The sequence below is a fragment of the Callospermophilus lateralis genome, unplaced genomic scaffold, assembly GCF_048772815.1.
Source record: "Callospermophilus lateralis isolate mCalLat2 unplaced genomic scaffold, mCalLat2.hap1 Scaffold_73, whole genome shotgun sequence".
NCBI classification, from domain to species: domain Eukaryota; kingdom Metazoa; phylum Chordata; class Mammalia; order Rodentia; family Sciuridae; genus Callospermophilus; species Callospermophilus lateralis.
In genome coordinates, this window is record NW_027515346.1 from 4,252,198 (window position 1) to 4,274,523 (window position 22,326).

Genomic DNA, 22,326 nt, shown 5'->3' on the forward strand with positions numbered 1-22,326 from the left:
CTATCTTTATTCCTTCACATTTTGGAGTTGTTTCAAGATAAAATTGATTTTTAATTTCTTTTGATTTAAATTATCTTACCTAAAAATCATTTAAATATTTGTTAAAATATAATGCATAATCTTATCTGTAACCTACATCTATTCAACATATTGCAGATCAAATATTTCCTAGTTCATTTATTTAAAATATTGTTCTAAATCATTAAAATAGACTGGTTTCTAGCTGAATAAAGAATATGTTATAAGTACATTTATAATATAACATTACACAATAAAACAGGTTAGACATAGAAAAAACTTCTTATCTCCTTAGCCAATTCCAATTGATGGTAGTGGCTCTATTAAGAAGAGATTTCATATGTATGTCTAAACTTAATTGTAAATTGTTGGAGTGGGAGTTGTATCACAAGCACCCTGTATTTGCCTTTTATGATCAACTGTTGCAATTAAAAATATACAATGACCACTTTAGAAAATGAAGAATACAAAACAAATATGCATATATACAATGTCTTTCCCATGAATTTAAAATTTGATTTTTTTCTTTTTAATTTTACTGACTATCCATAAAAATGATATTATCATTTATTTACTCAATTGTATCTTTATGGGACTCTTTTTTAATTTGTTTAGTATATAATCTGTTCTTCTATCAACTAGATTTGTGACTTAGTTTTTCATTTGTGGTTTATATTGAAATTATACTTACATTACAATTTTATTATAAGAGTGTAGCTTTATTATTTTTTTATTATAAAATCCTACATTTTATTAGTGTAATCAAACACTTTGTGCTATTCTTTAGCCTAGATTATTTTAATATTAATAAGCATGACATAAAACTTCCACATAATATAGGAAATTAAAGAGCTTTGGAGATCTTGAACTATAATCTTATGACAAAATTTCAACATCAGCACCAACACAACATTGAGTAAGACAGTTAGATTCAATCACTACCATGATCCCTATTTGAAGAAAATACTACACATTTTGGTATAGTTTCTGCCACTATTTTATTTTAATTTTTAATCTTCTTTTTTTTATTAGTTACACATGACAGTACAATAATCTTGGCATATCATACATTTGAAACAAATGAGGTATAATTTCTTATTTTTCTGAGTGTAAAGGTTGCAGAATCACATTGATTATATAATCACTTATATACATACAGCAATACTAGTGTCTATTTTATTCTGCTGCCCTCCCTATCCTTCCTTCCCCACCTCCCCTCCCATCACTTCTCTTTAACCAATCTAATGTGACACACTTCTTTTCCCCCTTCTCACATCATCATACATGTATTCTGTATAATGATGAGGGTCTCCTTCCATCTTCCTTCTGCCACTATTTTAGATGAAGAAAAACTAGAGAAAGAAATTCAGAATAGGTTTTCTTTTTTATGCCCATTGAATTTGGAAGGCAATTTCATAATTAAAGAAGTTCTTATTTCATTGAATAAAAATTTCAAACTATATTGTAAAATAAAATTGTACTTTTATTAACAAATAGTATTAATCAGCCAACAATACCATTGTCCTTGGAAAACTACATAAAATATCCATACATTTGTGTGTTTTATATTTTTGTGTATGATATGCTTAGTGTATGGTTAAAGGACATACTTAGAGATGTAAACTTAAACTCTTTCATTTGGAACTCATAGTGAACAATGTGCTCTTCAAATTTTTCTGTAGATATAGTTCACAAAGACTTTAATAAGTCCCCCCTTTTACTTTTTAAAAGGACATTTCTGCTGTTATCTATTGTTTATTAAAAATTATTTCATAAGGGCAATGATGTTGCTTAGTGGTAGAGAACTTGCCTAGTATTTGTAATGAATTCTGGTCCACAGCACTGAAAAAAAAGAAGCAAAAAACCCTGAAATTCTTAACCTTGATTATATTTACCAAATAAGTAATACAAATGCACAAATTTAAATAGAATATTTTTATTTTTGCTGATATAAATACTTTAATTTCTGCATTAATATAATTATATTAATAATTTTAATACATGTGTGCAATGTTAATTGTGAATTTTTATAAACATAAAGGAAACTAATATTTTTATCCACCTACCCTATGCCATCCATTATGATATAGAAATCTTATTTGAATTGTTTCAATGAATTTCTTGATTATCTTATTAGATCAAATAATTCCAATTTTCTACTGAGTCATAATACTGAAGAACTGACTATTTGGGTTTTTGCTAGATTCATTTTTACATGAAAACTTATCCTTCTCTAGCTCAGACCATACAGAAAAAAAGTAATACAAATTAATTCACTTCTGTTAATATTTTCTTTTAACTGGACACATTTTTTAAAAACTAGAGTGATGTTAGGTATATTTGAATGAAAATTTTTCATACATACAGACTATGTACCTTATATTAGTCTCTGAGTAATAATTTATTTTACTTCCAAATTTATTTGTATTGAGATGTAGACAGCACTATTGTTCATTGTGGAAAAGGTTTAGGATGGTTTATTAATATATTAAGCTGTGTCAGTTAAGTACATGTGGACATTTCCAGTTTCCAGAAGAAATGTGTGCAACTCTATGAAAAAAATAATTTACAACATAATATCTTCAGAAAGGGTAAAGTATCACCACCAAGGTACATGATACACAGATTTCTGAAGTAAACTAATAAAACAATTTAATGATATTCTTTTCCTAATTAATCTGTTTATCTTCCACAAATTGTAAATGAAAGCTTTACTTTTCCTCAAAATATTTAGAAGATTGAAATACAGTGACTACTTCTAGATAGGTTTCTGTATGATTGTTTGCCTTTTATATTTAGCTTTTAATGTACCACAGTTATAGATTTTTATTGTTTCCCTGTGATTTTAGGCAAACCCATTATTATATAATTGAACTGAAATAACTATAATAAATGGTCTCTTTTTGACAAGTTAGATTTTTCTTCCTTGAACAACCACATATCCATGTATTAAAGCCTCATAATTTTACTATGTTCCTATTTTAACACTCTTTGATATTAGCTACTTATTTTTATATGCTTATTGATGTCATTTGCATTTAAGTGCAATAATTTAGGTCACTCTTTTGTGTTTGCCTCTTAGTCTATTGAAACAAAACATTGCTTAGGATTTGTTTGTTTTAATTCTGGCAACCATGTGACTCTTCCAGAAAGAAATTCCTTTCTGTAAATGAATATTTTAAAAATAAAATTAATTAAAGATTAACAAAAGTAAGCAAAATGGATTTTTAAAGCTCCTTAATTATTATTTAAAGCACAATGAGCATTTTTCTTGTGAAGAAAATTTAAAACCCTGTAACTAATTTACATATTCAGTGAGATCATAGAATTCATCCATATTTGACAGGTAAGTGAATTGTGGCCCAGGGTTGAGACTCATGGAAGGTCACTCTGAAAATGAGTCAGAGAGTAGGAAATGACATAGAACTTCCTGTCTTTTCCATATCCCTGTGTGGTGACACTCTTGACCTGAAAATGAATGTGGGGCTGAGCTATTCTTCTTGATGGGCATCCAAGCCTTCCCTCAGAAATGTGAGTCCAGAAGTGAAGAAAGCCCCTCTTCATGCTGCTCCATGATTTTCAGGCTGCTCTGATAAGTGTTTATATGAGATTCAGAAATAACCTGCCTTAGTTCAGGACACTATTTCTTTTTTTTTTCATTTTTTTGTAGCTTTTTTTTGTTCTATTAATCTCTTCTCCCTTGACTCCTCATTCAGCCAGGTTTTGATTTGTGTTATGTGACAGGCCATATATATTTATGTTTATTATGTTCTCTTTGCCTGTTTCTCTCCACTTTAGTTCTGTCTCTAACCTTGCTTAATTAAATAGTGAAATATATAACAATAATTTGATAATATCTGAAAACATTTTAAAATCATTCATTTTCTGAGAGTGAGTAGTATATTTGAAGCCAGTTGATTGAGTAACATTTGTAGGAGTTCTTCATAAAGTCCATGTCACAAAGCAGGTGCAAGATAAATGATTATAGCCACTCCTTTATACTATAGAGGCAATTCCATGGGATAATTTTTAAAAACTTAATGTTGAAGCCAAAATGTGGTCTAGCAAATAGTAACATCTAAAATCTCTATGTGGCCATTTACTGTAATTGTTATGATTCTGAATAAGTCTGGGTAAAGTAGTTTGAGAGAAACAAGTTTATAAACCATATATATTACCTGTCACTAGATGCCATATTGTTACTTCTCTATTGTTTTAACAAAAAAAATCATAAATGTGTGAATTTGCTGCTAATGGAGGAACAATGAGCAAGGATGGTTATTGTGTCCTGAAGTCTAAAATAGGAAGGGGCAAGGGGCAAGAAATTCAAATCCAAGGAATTTGGTTTAGCGACTGACAGAGCCTCAGAGATGATACTATCTGGAAAGAAAACACCAGGATTATTTGGAGAAAGAGAAAAAGGAGGGAAAGGGGACACAGATAACACCATACATCCTGGGAACTTAGTACAAGAAATGGAAGAATCAGTATAAGGTGCTACAACCCAGATGCTACCATGAATTGGGACTGTATGAATTGTAGTCTTCTTGTATCAGGAAGGCAACAAAAACTAAGAGAACAACAATAAATAAGCACATGTTGTAACCAGATTTTCACATTTACTTCATTAAATCTTCACTTCCATACATATATTCCTTACAAGATGTAAACTATTTGAGTACTTGAGGGCAGCATGAGGGTAAAGACTAATTCTCAGACATCATGATTTCTTTCTTACACTTGAAGCACAGAGTCTTAAAAATAGAATGCCTCCATCATGTAATGAATAACAAGAGATATTTTGATTTCAAATCCAATTATAGGGAGACAGAACATTGTAGAGTAAATTTAACTTAGATGGGTCTGGATATGATTCCAAAATCCATCATCTGTTCCTGAGCTAGAATATATTACATGAGTTGTGTCTCTTTTATTACTGGTAAAATGGTGTTAATAAAAAAAACCTAGCTCAGGGTAATTTAAAGTTTAAAATATAAAGCTATAGTAAAGGGATTAATGCATAAAGCAGTTAATAAAATGGAAATGGGAAATGTTTATTTGTACACATATACATACATTTCCATGCAAGGAGAAAGGACACTTTTCCCAATGTATATGTGCAAATCTTGCTTATCTGAAAATTTCCTAAAGCTTCATTTGCAACCATCCTTGGCTAGAAAAATAATATATCAATTAAAGTGAGTCTCAGCCACTCTATAGAAAACTGCATTTCTGGGGTTACAGCTCAGTGGTACAGTACTTATCTAATTTCATGGGTTTGATCACTGACACTGAAGGAAAAAAAAACAAACAACAAATCAGAAAACAAACAGCAAAAGAAAAAACTGACTTTATGCCTCCTCTTTTGCCAAAGGGGAAGTGTTCGAGAAAAGGAGAGTATAAGGTTTATTGTGGGGAAAAGTATGAGGATAGAGGGAAAATGGAATACATAGGTAAAATAAAGGTTTGTTTGATCATTTGTAGATAAACAGAAAATGAGCAGTGATGCATATGTATATTCTAGCCAAGTGAGAAAATTAAACTGATTATTTATTGTATTGTTCAGTCAAATCAATATATACAGTTTATTATACTGTTCATTATTTGAGGTCAGATATAATTTGAGGAGGATATTAATTTCTGAAGGCCAAGATGTAGATACACGTTCAGGAATTATAACTGAGATGATCACCCACAAGAAACTATACCTGAAGTCAAACTGCTTATTTTGGCGACCACAACAAAAATAAATTGACTAGAGTTTGATCTAATTGACAGTCTTTCTCAAAATGGTACATTTTTTGTTTCATTAATTTTTTTGAATACTTTCCTGATTTTTATTTATTAATTTCTACTTTAATATTTATTATTTCCTTTGCCCTATTCATAATATTTTTCTTTTTTTTTCTGTTTTCTTAATATGAGATCTTACTTCACTGATTTTAGAATTTCTTGATTTCTAATATTGGCACAAGAAGCATAAATTGCCCCCCTAAATTCTTTAGTAGCATCTTGCAAATTTTGATATATTCTTTTCATTTTATGGTCAGTTATTTAGATGTGTATTTGGTTTTCTAGTACTTGAGTATTACCTATAAAAATTTCAATATTGATTCCTAATTTAACTCCTTGTTCAAAGACTATACTTTGTATAAGTTGAAACTTTTTAAGTTGTTTAATACCAGTATGGTTAAATATGTAACCCATCTTGTTACATGCTTTGTGAGTACTTGGCAAGAATGTGAAATTTGTTGCTGTGTAGAAAGTTCCAAAAAATATCTATTGGACTAATTTGTTTGATAAATTTGTTCACATCTACTATCTATATCCTTTCTTATATTATATCAATTGATTCAATCATTTACTCACAAATGGTTTTGAAGTTCAAGACTGTGATTAAAGATTTGTTTATCTTTCTTTTTTATTATTTACATACAATTTTTTGATTCGTGTGTTTAATGTACTTATATGTATCAATGTTGAGGATTTTTATGTTTTCCTGATGGACTGATCACTTCATCATTAAGAAATTTTATTCTTGATTCCTGGTGATATTCATTGTTCTGAAAACTATTTGCTTTATATTAACATAGTCATATCAAGCTTATTTTAGTCAATTTTTAAAATAAGATTTTACATCTTGATTTATGGAAAAATTGCAGAGAGAATATGGAGAATCTTCATGTGCCCCACTTTATCTTTTACATCTACTATTAGATGATACTCCTCTTATAATTAAGAAGCCAATACTAAGGATATTATTGACTGAAATCTTTATTTATTCAGATTTTAGTTTAACTTAATGCCATTTTTCTGTTGGAGCACCCATCTGGGATACCATGCTGAGCTTGAGTTTTGTCTTCTTAGATTCTCTAGACTTTCGCCATTTTCAGGTTTCTTTTATTAGTGTTAGCATGTGTGTCTGATTTTATCCTTTTACTCTCAATATGTTATATTTGCCTTGTAGGTAGCACAGAGTAAGGTCTTGTTTGTTATCTAAATAATCTTTGCCTATTAATTTGGGATCAGTCTTTGGCTGTTAATCATTCCTTTTTAAAAATATTTTTTGTAGTTGTACACAATAACTTTTATTTATTTATTTTTATGTGATACTGAGGATTGAACCCAGGACCTTGCATGTGCGAGGCGACTGCTCTACCGCTGAGCCATAACCTCAGCCCCAATCATTCCTTTTTAATGTGATTATTGATTTGATTAAATTAATCATATTCTTACTTGTTTTCTATTAATATGTTCTTTGTTCCTATTTTCCTTCTTTCTGATTTTTGTGAGAATACTTTTATAAATCTTTTTTCTCTATTTTCTTTTTACATATTGCAATAATCATGATGGGGTTCTTAGTTATATCTTTAATTCACCACACTTTACTTTCAAGCACTCTTATAGCATTTCACATAGAGAAAAAGAACATTTTAAGTGCATACCTCTATTCCTCCTCTCTTTCTCCTTTGAGCTATTATTGCCATACCTTTACATATTTATAAAGCCCATACTAGATTGTTATCGTTTTTGTTCAGAAACTCAATTATCTCTCTTTCGGGCATTCTGTTTGAGAACTATAACTCTCTTGGGAAACAGCCAGGCCTTTCCTGAGTTTCCTATCCCTGCAGTGGAACTTGGAAATTCTCTCGATACAGTAAATTGGAGTATTTTAGGGCTGATCTCACTGGTCTTCTATCTTTCGGGCTTATTCCCTTTATTCCCTAATAAATGAGATTTTGTAAACTGTCATTTCATGTATTCTATGTGTTTACGTAGAAAGGTAAATCTGGTTGCTTTATTACATTTGGCTCCTAAAATAAATAAAGGGTAGAGTAGATTGTTATGTAAGTAGTGATTCTTTGTAGGTGCTCTAGCAGCAATTTGGAACTCACTACTCCCAACCCCCACAAGTTGTTTATGTCCTCAAATCCCATGCTTTCTTGTGCTAAGAATGATGGAGGGAATAAAAATACTAGAGTGACACAGCCAAATCAATGTTTACAGCAGCACAATTCATAATAGATAATCTATGGAACCAACATAAGTGCCCTTCAACAGATGAATAGATAAAGAAAATATGTCAGATATACACAATGGAATATTACTCAATATAAAAGAATGACTTTAGGACATTTTCTGGTAAATGGGTGGATCTGGAGACTATCACCCTAAGTGAAATAAGTCAATCCCCAAAAACCCAAAGGTTGAATGTTCTCTCTGATGTGCTAACACACAACTGGCTGGGGTAGGAGAGGAAGAATAGAAGTTCAGTGGATTAGACAAAGAGGAATGAAGTGAAGGGTGGGGTGATAGGAATAGAAAAGTTAGTAGAATAAATTTAACGTGATTTTTCTATGTGCATATATGAATACACTATCGTGAATCTCACCATCATGTACATCTACAAGACTGGGATCCTAATTAGAATAAGATATACTTCCTGTTTGTATTAATATGCCCAAATACAGTCTACTGTCATGTGTAACTAAAAACAACAAACAAAACTTTTAAAAAAGAAAACAAGAAAAATGCTTACTGCTAAGGTGCAGAAAGCTCTGATGGGAAGGACACTGGACTTGGAATAGACAACCTGGAATAAACAGAACATTTGGTTCTATTTAATAACTCACATTCTTCACCAGAAATCTGGATTCATAATTCCGACTTTGTTTCCACGATTATATCAGAGACCAGATCATCAAAGCACACTTAGTGGCTCACACTAGATGCTCTAAAATGTTTTGTTTTATTTTTATGTAAAACCTGTTTGATTCTATATCAATTTACATATACCAGAATGCCCAATATGTGTAAAACTTCAGCATGTATTATATTCTACATTCTCAAAACTATCCCCAATTTGTACTTAAAGAAACCGAATCTCTATAAAATAGTTAATAGATTTACAGAATGAGAAAGATTTATTTTTAGGATTTGAGCCAATTTCAATTCCTCCCCTTAAGGCCCCCCCCCCCACTTCCCCCTCTCTCCCTTGGTTCTGGAGACTTCATATGTGTACAGCAAGTGCTTTGGTGCAGTTTTGATATATACCTTTCCTGGCTTGTTTCTATAATAATTAAGCCTTCATTTCGTAGAATAATTTTTGTGAATCTGTTACTTTTAGAGATACAGATCTACTCTCAGGACTTTGAAATCCTCTATATTGATATTGCTATTTCATGCACCAAATAGATACAAATCTCTGAAATGTAGTTTATATCTATAAACTCTGCAGCATAATACACATGCAAAATACTTTTCTGAGGAAGTGGAATAAATGTTATACCTAAAATTTATTTGATTAATTATTACTGTTTCCCTAAGATAATATTTTTGGCTATTGCACTCTCAAAAGACTCAATCAAAACTGAAAGAAATATGAAAATGCACATGCATGAGGAAATAGTGACCACTTTTTTAGTTTATGATTTAGTATGTTTTTGGTTATTTTCTATGATATAATATACATTTCTGTCATGTCTGCTACAGAGGTCAATGTAAAAAAAAAAAAAAAAGAAAGCCAGCATTTCAGAGATATGGCAACTGTCATAACCACTCTTAAAATCACGTGGTACTATTTCATGGTAGTATTTTAAAATGTCTTACATTAGCAACACTTGGAATCATTATGGTAAGTATTACATTTTCCCCTCCCAAATAGTAGCATTTTATGCTCTTTCAGTTTGACCTTTTCTTTTAGTCTGTTCTGAGTTGATCTCCCTTTCTGTCACATTCTCTTTGGTAAAAATGTTTTAACAGTCCATGTCTCATATGATCTTCAAGACTGGATTTTTCATTCTGATTCTGTCTTCTCTCTGCACTTAGATACACAGGCCACTTTTTATACAGCCTCACACACAGAAGCCCATCCTTGTGTCATCTTTTAGGTTTGCACATTGTTCCCCTGACCAACCTCTGGAGGAGTCAGCCTTGTTACTTTCTTAGGCCTGTCTCCTCAGAATTCACTTCTCTCACCTTCCTATGGCAATTTTCACAGTTGCCCTAAGTGCCACACACCAGTATGACTGTGTGTGTGTGTGTTTCTGAGAATATCCTAGAGTAGCTTAGTTCTAGAGTAACAGTAGAGAAACATCAGCATATCCTTCACCAAAATGCACATATTTTTTTTCTTTTCTTTCATAGCTTCATAGTTACAGGCTTAGAACCTGGAGTAAGCGTTTTGCATTCAAATCCCAGCTTTTTTTTAAAAAAAAATCTATGTGATATTCTTTAAGCTGCCATGAATGATGGAGGCAGATTGAGAAAAGCACATATGCTTACTGCTCTGGAGCAGTGAGGTCTGATGGGAAGGACACTGGACGTGGATTAGATGACCTGGATCAATATCCAGGCACACAGCTCTGAATGTGTGTTTTGCACCTTTTTCCCTTTGACCTGCTGCTGGCATTGAAGCCCCATCCAGAGTCTCTCCTCCTGTGAAACCCTGTCCATCAATGCTTGTAGGACATTTCCCATCCCAGGGCCTCATGTATGTGCTATCCCTTCTACCTGTGACATTTAGATCTACTTTCCTCCTGGTTAATTCGTCATCTGCTTTCTGCTCAGGTATAATATCCTAGAGATGCTCTCTCTGAATTTCAATATCTTATAAATTAGTCCTTTCTCTATTCTTTCTGTTAACTCTCTTTCTTTTCATAGCAGTTTATCAAAATATGTAATCACACTTTTAATTTCATTTGTTTGTGTAATGATTGTTCTTTTTTTTTTCTGGCAGGGACCATGTCTTGTTTGCTGTCACATTCTTAACATATGGCAGATTATGGCACATAGAAGTCACCTAATAAATCATGATTAATAAATGAATGAGTAAAAAAGAAAATACATTCTCAGCAATTAAAATTGTGTTTCAGAATCAAATTGGTATTTATTAGTAAACAACAAAATGAATTGACTGCATTATATGACCACAGGAGGGTTTCTTAATATTATTGAAACTCAGATTTCTGGTTCAGAACATAAGTATAAATATTAGCCCTTCATCAGAACATTTTGAAAATTAAAGACACTAAATCCTCTGCCTCAGTATGCATTGTTTATCTTCTCTTTCCATTCACAACTTAGCACTATTTTTTTACATTTAAATTTTATTCACTGGACATCCTTCCTCTAAAATCATAATTGCCTTTTAAGAGCAGCTCTTCAGTTTTCTTCTGATTTTGATTCCTTTTTTTCCCCTTACCAGCTCATGACTACATGCATTGTTAATTTCTTGATTTCAGTAAATTATAGAATGATTATAATAGTGTTCACTCACCTCTGAAGATGAGACCCAGAAGACACAATGAGGCTACTTTGGGTTGTTGTGGTAGTCAATTCTGTCTAAAGCTGCAAGCTCCTTTTTGGCAGCCTGAACTCTGATAAAACTATTTGGAGAGAGGAGATTTTGTGATCTCAAGATGATTAACCCTAGAAGAGTGACTGTAAAGGGGTAAACAAAGGAGATTAAGAGGTTGTAAAACAATGTATATTAGCATCTGATTTTACTCAGGGAGGATAATTTTACTTTAAATAACTCTGTTAGCAATTAACAGAGTAGGCTTAGCACTCTTCCTGTTGTGCTTATTTGCAAACTGTCTGGCTGTCCTTATCTCTTTTTTTTTTGTCTCCTGCTCTCAAAATATTATATACAGTTAAGCCTGGTTGCACACGCCTGCAATTTCAAGAAATTTGGAGGATAAAGCGGGAGGACTGCAAGTTTGAGGCCAGCCTCAGCAATTTAGCAAGTCCATAAGTAACTTAGCAAGACCCTTTCTCAAAAATAAGAGGGGAAGCTGCAGATGTGGCTTAGTGGTAAAGCATCCCTGAGTTCAATCCTCAGTACCAAAACAAACAAACAAAATTAAGATCTTATATACAACTCTAAAGGTATCTAGGAAAATCCCCAAGCTTCATTAAAAAGTGATTATTTTTCTCTTCAAATCCCAAAATATATCTGTGACCTAAAAGGAAAGAAAATAATAGTAGAACATCAGAAAAAAATATATAAAATGAATCAAAATAATTGTTCTCCACATAAATCAATCCTTCAATTGCTTGTAATTATGGTCATTTCACTGGTTTTTAAATGGTGCATGATTATATTTTAATATTTTATAAGTGACAAGAATAAAAATAGGGATGTAGGCAATGTTTTGATGTGAATACTGAAGAAACTGCAGGCAGTATTTTCCTTGCTCAGACTCAAATAATGCAAAGTTGGCTTGAAATTTATGAGATTGAGAAAAGCACTATCTTCATAAGCACATGTGTGCCATCCCTGTCCCCTGGAGCAAAATTTCATCTTTTGTTCTGTCTTTAAATTGTTAAGTGCATTTCACAGACTATTTGCATTTTAAATATCTTTAAATACCCTAGAAGAGTAAGTCACTGTTTGTGAACAATAGCTAGCTCTCCCTACTCCTCTCCAATTTCCTACATTCATAAATCTCTACCTATGTAAAGACTGTTTCATGATCTTAAATATGGAAACATCAATATTTGATGGCAAGAGAAGCTGGACTTCATTGTCTCTTTGAGCAATGTTGCATCTCCCTAAAGCTGATTGTTGGCACATTGACTGTATCCCCCAAAAAAGTCACCCAGGCAACTTGATATATGAAATTTCCTTTAGAAACAAATCATATATATCTAGTACTGTGATGTCAGAGAACAGATGTAGTCATTTATGATGCATAAATCTTTAGCACATAATTGAGACTGATAATTTATATGAGAGATGTATACCTATATAAAACTTCTATATTGACACATAACTGAAAGCTAATTTTAATAATATTTCTGGAAAATTATGGTTCCAGCAGAACACAGATATTTTGAGGTTCCATCACAGTCAGGAAATAAATGAAAATTTGGCTTGCACAAACTTAACTCAGATGGCTAGTGGCATGAGCCAAGACCTCAGATCACTTCTGTAATTAAGAGTTATGGTAATTTTTACAAGCATTTTATCTCCTAAAAGTTGTAAACCCTGTAAATACAGACAGAAACAGGATGAATAGTGCATTAAGGGAATTTTTACAGTGGAGGGTCATTTGATGTAATAAAGGGCTAGCTTAGAGACAAAACAAGAAGCAGAAGGTGAGTTTGATCTTTAGCCAGATCAGAAGTCATACACCATGGAGGCCATCTGGGATGCCAGAAGTTAGTTTAAATTCTGGTCAATGCTTTCTATTTAATTTGAAATAAATCCTTAAATTCCAGGACAAGCAGAAATCTTTTTACACATCGGCTGGGAGTATCTTTTCAAATATATTATGGCTATTGTAAAATATTCTAAGCCTATCATTTTAAAAATGCCACTGTCAAAGAAGCTAAGATGCAAAATGACATATTGCTGTTCAATCCTAGCAAATATGAACTCTCCATATTTACTCAGATGTGTAACATATGTTGATATTTTCCTTTTTGTATTCTTTAGGAAAAAGTGCACTATCCATGTAGGACTCTACTGCATTTATTCTGTTTAAATAGTATTTGCTGAAATTTGTGATGTCTGGTTTCCTTAATGAAATCAAGTTTTTGGAATGTTGAGGTTTTCCATAACTCTTGCCATTAATTTGTCACTGTCTTATAGAAACTTCTACACCTGCACTGTCCAATAGGATTGCTAATAACCACATATGACTATTTAAATTTAAATTTAATTTATTTTAAACATAATTTACTGAAAATTCATTTTTTGTCATGTCTGCCATATTGTCTGTCCTCTATGGCCAAAAGTAAGTATAGACTATTTTTATAATCAAAGACAATTCTGTAAGACAGCACTGTTTTAAACTGGATGTTAGACTGTAGCCCACTGTGAAAAGCCATCCAACTGAGTGTTTTGAATACAGATTTATTGCAACATAGTCATGTCCTTTTGTTGCAATATTATCTGTGTCTGCTTTGCTCCATAAAGGCAAAGTTCAGTATTTGTAAGCAATAACAGTATCTACCACAAAGCCTAAATTATCTACTCTCTGATCCTTTCCAAACAATAGCTGCTAACACTAGATCTAGACTATTGTCTAAAGTGCATTTTTAGAGCTATTAATATTTGTTTAGCTCTTAATATTTGTTCCCCATTTTTTAAAATTTTTACCCTACTTATGTTCTGAGCAAATTTGTTTCAAATTCTATCTTGGGATCTCCTTGAAGTATGATAGCCTTAAGTGTCTTTTCTGATTCAGATAGGAAAATGGTTGCAATGATTGTCTGCTTGTTTTCTTGATGTCAAAAATGGAGGCATAAATTCTCTAGAAGTCTGGGATTGCTGAGTATTATAAGGTTTAAGCAGGACATTACAGCCACAAAAGTTATCATAAATCAGTTTAGAGTTGGGAATATTTACAGGCTTTTTGTTCTTGTCTGTTGATAAAATGTAACAAATGCAGTTCACGATGTTCCTCAGTAATTTGAAGTTCATTTTGTATTTACAGACTCTATTGTACTTTATATGCAAATGACTCATTATATTTTAGAAAAGCATTATGTTAATTTGATTAATTTCTTACCTTATTTAAATCTTATGAAATGTCACCTGCCATTCAATCTACATACCAGTTATAACAAAACAACAAACATTACCAAGAACCGAAGCATTAAATTTCTCCTAATCAGAAGACAGATATGACAGGATTTACTTTATGCACATATGAATACTGAATATGTTGGAGATTTGGAACTCTCTGCTATCAATCCCTTTATGGCCCCTAAATAATGAACTCTTTATAATAAGATTGTCCAACTAAAATAAACACCTGGGAATGTTGATTTCACTTTCTGTTTGCTTTGTAATGGTTTGTGAATTAGGCAATATCTGTTTGTAGTGCTGAGGTATACTATAAATAAAACATTACTTTTGTGGCAACTCCTTGTATCTAACATGATGTCATCCCCTTTGAAGAAGTTTGTTTTCTCTTGTCATTGCCTCTGGTCATGGGGAATGATAAGGATAATTATGTCGTCTACCCCTGTGATACTTGGTGCTGTGTGTCTCCTGGTAGGATGCCATATTTCCTCTTTTCAAAGCAACTTCCATTCCTTCTGTCCACTGACTCTCAGCTTTAGGAAAAGGGGAAATGTACAGCATGACACTGCAGGCGAGAATTTATTCCTGAAGCCACTGAAGGGAAATTAGCATGGTTAGGTGGAAAAAACAACCCTGGAGCTTAGTAACCCTGTAGGATCAGGTGCCTATCACATACTGATGCTGTGTGTAGAAGAAGGAGGATATTGTAGGACTGTGGAATCAGGTCCTTATGTCGTCCTTGTGGCATAACAGGGTGGTTTATTAAAGAGAGTAAAACTTGGAGAGTCTTGTTTGTCCCAAAGGCACCATGGGAAACTGTAGCACAGGAGAAAGTATTATAAGGGTAGGGGAGTCTGAGACCATCAGGAGCCTGGAAGGTATTTAGAAAGAAACAGAAGAGAGGAAACAAAGTTATTTCATGTCTTGAGAAATTAACTGGTTTAAGAGAGAAATACTAATTTGGAGATTTTGTATGTGAATGTGAGAAAATTTGAAGAGAATATTAGTAAAATAAAAGATCCAAATTCGAGAAACTATAACTCATAGCTGAGATAGATTAGAAAAGGGAAATTGAAATGGAACACTGAATAGACCAATAAAAAAGAATAATAAATCATGATAATTGGCTTGATAATGCCTTTGTACCTAAATATTGTTTTTGTTTTTTAATTGATGTTAATGTTAAAGATTGCCCTTTTGGGGTATAAACTTTTAACATCATGAGACATGTTGACAAAGATTTTGAACTTTTTACTTAACACATTCTGATCTGGATCAAAGCAACATTTTTATTTTCTAGTAAAGTGATATTTATCCTTTCCATATCTGGGCAATAATGCTTCTTATTTCTTATTGATGACATCAGGTTTTACACATGACACTCATTCTGAGATTGTTCTGACTTGCATTTTCTTCTTATCAAGTTGTTTAACGAGGAGCCTTTGTAGTTTTTTTGCCTAAGAAACTTTGTAGTGACCTTGAGCAAACTGAGAGTGTGAAGGCAGACTTTGGTAATTTAGATTTGTTGTTTGCATGTAAAAATAGGGGAAATATTTAGTAAATATGAGAGATATTTATTGCCAGATTAGTAAAATATTATTAATGAGTTTAGACTCTGGTATGTATTTTAATTGATGTTTATAAATAGCTTTGCTCCCTGTGGTTTTGTAATATAACATTTAACAAACTTCTTTTTTGATTGAATTTACATATGGCACATCAGGATGATTAAAAGCCAGCAGTCTTTTCACAGCATGGAAAAAAATAGGATTTTATTTATCTTCATGCCTTGCCTACCTCTTTCTGTGACTATACTTTTGAAATTTTAATATTCTCATTTCTCATAAGGAGTTTGTTATGTAAAATATTATGTAAATAACTTTTTACATTTCTAAGAATTGTTTCTTGAGTCTTTATTTAATAAAATAGTTGTATGATGAGAGAAAAGGTATGCTTAATTCTCAGCATCTCTAATATTTTCTCAAGGGATAATATGTGCTTCAAGTAAAGCAGAATTATATCTATTTCAACATACTGGTATGTTGAAATCAATGAGGTCATGACTTTAAAAAGTTACTCTGAAAGTTTTAAAGTAGTCAGTGTATGTAGAATTATCACCTTGGCATATATTAACATTACTAAAACATGTTTTAAAAATCAGGAGATTAGCTAATTTGTTTTTGTTATTCCAGCAGCAAATGTGATTCTGAATTCTATATTAAATTTATTGAATATATAGAGAATAAAATAAAATTTGAAATGTCTAATAGTTATAAAGACTGGTGAAAATACAGGTTTGCATGCATTGCTCTATGAGTGGGGGCTTGAGTGCAGGAGGGAGAGTTACATTGTTAATGGTGAGAATAAAATGATTTTCTTTTCACAAACAAAATCATTATACCCTTTGGGGATTATAACTTATTCGAATTTAACAGATCAGGATTATGAACAAGTTCAATGGAGTGATATTACAATTATATAAAATAGATTACAAACTTGCTTTAATAATTTTATCTGTTTCCATATAAAATAATCCTAGTTACTAGTTACCATACCATAAAATAAGAATTAAGTGTCAGAAATTGTATATCATCTTCCTTAAATCCTATCAGGGCCTTGCCATATAAGTGATATTTATTTTCTATAATTGGAATAAATTTATGACTCAGGGTTGATTAACATGGCAGTGATCACAAATAGCAAGTGACACTTCAAAAATTGAAGGTCTTTCTTCTCTGTATGTATATATATATATATATATATATATATATATATATATATATATATATATATATGGCATATATGTGGCAAAAACTTGGTTCAAACTAATGTCTACTTTGTTTTATTTAAAAATTATATTGCTTTCCCCTTACCTGAGGAAAAATCAGAAATGTAACATTTCTTTTACTGTTGCTATTTTTAATTTTTCCTTTAGTATGTGAGTGTTATATATTTAACACTGAAGAGGAATAGGATGTTATTTCTTTGAATATCATGAATACAGTGCTAACAAGAACTCACACCATTTTTCCCTTTAATACCGCAACATTTCATTCATGATATCTTCTTCACTACGGTGATCATGGATCCTTGTTAACCCCAAAAGCTTGCCACTCACTCTATAAAGTAGGAGCCTCTTGAGATCATGGTGCAGGTGGAGATGCTAAATCTTGGTGATGAGGCTCCAGTTAGAACTTGAGAGAAGCTATGCCCTTTCCAATTCAGCATAGCAACTTTCATGAATAAAAGAAGAAAAACCTGCTTTGTTCATGTTTGTTTTAATGCCTGAAAAAAAATCACTGAAATCTTTCTGGAAAGATTTCAAACTTAAAAGCCATCTGGTGGAGGTAAGGGTCAGGTGACAGACACTTTTATTGTATGAAATTTTTATCAAGAAAACTATTGTCAGGAAACTGTTCATGCAATTTCTAGCCTGCTTATAATAAAATCATGGTGTCAAAATCATGCAGCATTCACTGCCTCTGTGGAAGATTTGATTCTGTCAGAAGTTCTTGGGTTTCTGCCATTTCAGTCTGATGTGGGAAGTGAGAGAGGTGATGGCTGGGATATGGGAAGGAGTGCCTAATCAGCTACACTGACCTTTAAGGACTATAATGTCGTGAGTTGAATACATTATATTGTAGAGCTATTTATAACATTGTGTGGGGGAGGCAGAAGAATTTGAAATGTATGCTTTTTAAGACTGAATATATTTGTGAGGAAGAAAATCTTCCTAATACAACACTCAGATTATGAGTTGCTTTTCCTCCTCTTTATAGGAAAATCTGGATTTAATATTCCTTGGATGAACTCATAAAACATAACCTCCTTGGTTTAAATGACTCTTAAGGAGTTTCATAATAATTATACAGATCAAAATTATTTTCAAAAATACATGTTGCATGAGATGTTTCCAATTTCCTATTGCTTGACCTGGGTTTCATACCTTTCTTAAGTATATTGGCAAGAACATAATAGATCAGTGTGATTTAAGATCAAGCATTTGGACACACACATCAATATATCTAAAAAGTTAAAAGTTTTCTAACTGTATTGGCAAGATAGAATATTTCATATGATAAAAAATATTTAAAAATGACTTCTTGTTCTTTGTCAGTACAACCAAATACTTTGAGACCCTCTGAAGCACCTGAAACTTTCAAAGTCTTTTGGATTTTCCTATTGCTCATAATATATACCTGTGTACAGGAATTTATTTGCAGTCCTATCTCTAGCTCCTCCACCTCTTGTCTTACTGATATTTGTGCTTCTATCCCCTACTCCCCCTTATTTTACTGTATTTGTCTTTAGTTTTATTCTATTGGAGCTTCACCAGGTGATCTCATCAAATTGCATAAATAGCATATACTTTTGCCAATGACTAGTACAATTTTGTCACAATATTTATCCATTCGTTAGTTTTTCTCATAAAGTAGAAAGCAAATGGGTTACATAAGATGGGAAGATCAATTAAAGATAATCTGTGTTTTTGGCCTGAGCAACTAAGTGGATGCAGGTACCATTTCCTGAAATAGGGGAAATGGATAAGGTGAAAATGAGTAGTGGACATAGTGAAGTTGAATAAAATCAAGATTTCAACTTTGGAAATATTAAGTTTGAATTGCTTCTATGACTTCAAAGTAGAAATGTCACATAGAAAGATCAATATATAAATCTAGAGTTAGAAAAGAAAAATGACTGAAGATGATAATGTCTGATTCAGGGAATGGATGTAATTATTTTAGGAGACAGTAAAAGAGAGACCAGAGCCTGGGAGAAGACCCTTGGGATTTTCATCATTATAATTTTTGTCTCCCCTTAAGTGTGATTTTAATGGAATTCTTACTCTCAAATTGCATATTACCATGTTATTCATGTTATCATGAAAGCCAAATGAAATCTCTTAGGATCATATTCATTTTCATTAAAATCTGTAAGATAAAGGCAGCTGTAACCATACTAAGTATGCCTTATAGTAAATAAAGTGTTCCTAAATCTCTTTTAATTGCCAGGAATTTATAAGCCAGAGCCTCTTATTAGTACTCTATGTACAAAGTACTTTGTAGGCCTTTGTTGAATAAAAGAGTCCACAGGGAATCCTACAATATTTTATTGACATCTTTAAGGACAGACAGATGCTTGTCATATTAGACTTAAGGTCCTTAAAACAAATTGACTCTAAAGTAGGTTAGAGAAGATAAATATGCTCATCCATGCTGCCTCCCTAAACTTTTATAGTGGAAAACTTACCAGTACTTATAGTAATATTTTGAATCTAGCCCTGGTTGCAGAGTCCTACTCTGCATTCTGTATACTACACAAAGATTATTACAGCATTATAATTACATTTGGTGCAAAGATGAAGCCCCCTGACTATCTTAAATATAATTTCCTTCTGCAAATATCAAATATTTATCAATTTTCTATTTTATATTAAGCATTTATTATGGTGGATGCTGTATTAACCTGCATGAGTTGACATAATGAAACACTATAGAAATTGATTTCTCATCATTTTTGATTGAAAGTCCAAGATCAAGGTGCTGAGTTTTCTTTACTGGGCTTGCAGATGACTGTCATCTTACTGTGTCCTCACATGGATTATCCTTTGTGCACAAACACTACTGATGTTTCTTCCTCCTCTTATAGGGTCCCATTGAATCAGGGCTCTACCCTCATGAGCATATTTGACAATTATCTTTCTAAATTATAAATTCATTTAAGCTTAACCCCTTACATTTCTAAATATAACCACTTTAGAGATTAGGGATTCAATATACAAACTTGGTAGTATGGAGAACAGGACACAATCTAGTCCATTAATCAATTAAATTAGTGTTAAAATATAATATTCACTTTAAGTAATCTTTAGCAATTTTAGCTCAAATATATAGATAGATATAGATATTTTAACCTATACATATATGCACATATATGTGAATGTGAATAAATATACATGAAATATGTGTTTATGGTATATACATTAATGTGCACACACACTTACCTAAAACAAATATGTCTTTGCACATACCATACACATTTTACATATTATAGTCACAAAAATTATAGAAGGTAGAATGTGCTAACTACATTATGATAAGGTACAAAGCTTTCCCAGAGTTCAGACATGTTATTAATATGTACAGAAATGAGAGCAGATAGCAGAGGAACATTTAGAAGACAAAGATAAGAGACCTCTATGTTAAAATATGAATAGGCCCAGTACTGCAGAATGGAGGATAACCAGTCTCTGAAGGTAGACTGAAGATGTTTAAATCTGGGCCCTACTCACTGTGTATCCTGGAGCAAGTTAATATTAGAACAATTAGAACTTGTGGTAAGCCATTGTTGTAGATTGTGGCCGCCATTAGAAGATGGCGCCGGCTTCCACTGTGGCCTGTGGTAAACAAATTCTTTTGTGGAGAGTTGGCACGCTATCCCTTGCCACCCTATAAGAAAGATCCACGTGGCGGCTTAAGATTGGTACGTGGGAGGCTTTATTAGGCTGTGCTTGGGCGCTCGGGAAGAGAGGGGGGTCACTAAAAGATACTTTAATCAAGGCCTGAATAAACTGCTGAAAGAAGATTCCTGAGTTGCGTCTTCCTTGCGGGCAAGGGGTCAAGACAAGTGGTGTTGAAAACCCGGGAACAAGAACTTTCAGCAGTCAGGGGTGGTGCACCGGTTAGTCCCAGGTAAGTGGGACCCGTGGTCAAAGCGGAGGTCAGTCCCAGATAAGTGGGACCCGCGGTCAAAGCAGAGATTAGTCCCAGGTAAGTGGGACCCGCTATCAAAGCGGCAGCTCCTCTGTAAAGCCAGAGAGAGCATTACATCTTATTGCAGCTGCACTGTGTATTTTCGCTCTTACTTTCACTTTTGTTTTTTGTGCGTCTTTTGTTGTGTCATGGGTGCCGTATCTTCAAGTCCGCTTCTCCTGGCCCTAGATAACCTGTTACGTTCCAAGGGCCTAGAAGTGAAACGTAGTACTTTAGAGATTTTTACAGAAGACAGATATTGCTGCACCGTGGTTTGCGTTCTCGGGCAGCCTTACTATACCTAGCTGGGATAAGTTAGGCACAGATCTTGACTTTGCTTCTGAGCAGGGCATATTAGAGGGTGGGGTGATACCCCTTTGGAAGATGATCCATAGTTGCCTCGCAGATGGCAGATGTCAGGAAGCACTTATTAAAGGACAAGAAGTTTTAGAGCAATTACATGAAGAAAGATCAGAAATGGCAGGCAGTGAGGTATTTCAGGAGGGTGGGAGTGTGCGGAGCGAGAAACAGGGGAGGAGGCGATTGTCTCTGGCACGGAGTGAGATATTTCAGGAGGAAGGGAATGTGCAGAGCGAGAAACGGGGGAGGAAACGCTTGTATCCAGATCTCAGTACACTGCACACACTCCCATGCAAAAGTGGGTCAGAAGAGGAGGAGGATGAGTAGGAGGAGCTCGGGAGACTGTCTCGGCAGCTAGGGAGTCTAACTATGGGAGAAGGGAACAAAAATGAACAGGAGCTCAAGAAAAATGATCCTCCGTACCCGCCGCCGTACGGTGGGGGTGTTTCGAGGAGAGCTTTCCATGCCCAAACATGGAGGGCTGTTAACACTGAGATGGGTCTTGCTTATCCAGTTTTCCAGGATGACAATAAGGGAAGATTCCATGAGCCCTTAGATTTCAAAATTGTGAAGACCCTGGCAGAGTCTGTGCGCACTTATGGGGTGGATGCCGCCTTCACATTAACTCAGGTGGAGAGTCTGTCTAGATACTGTATGACT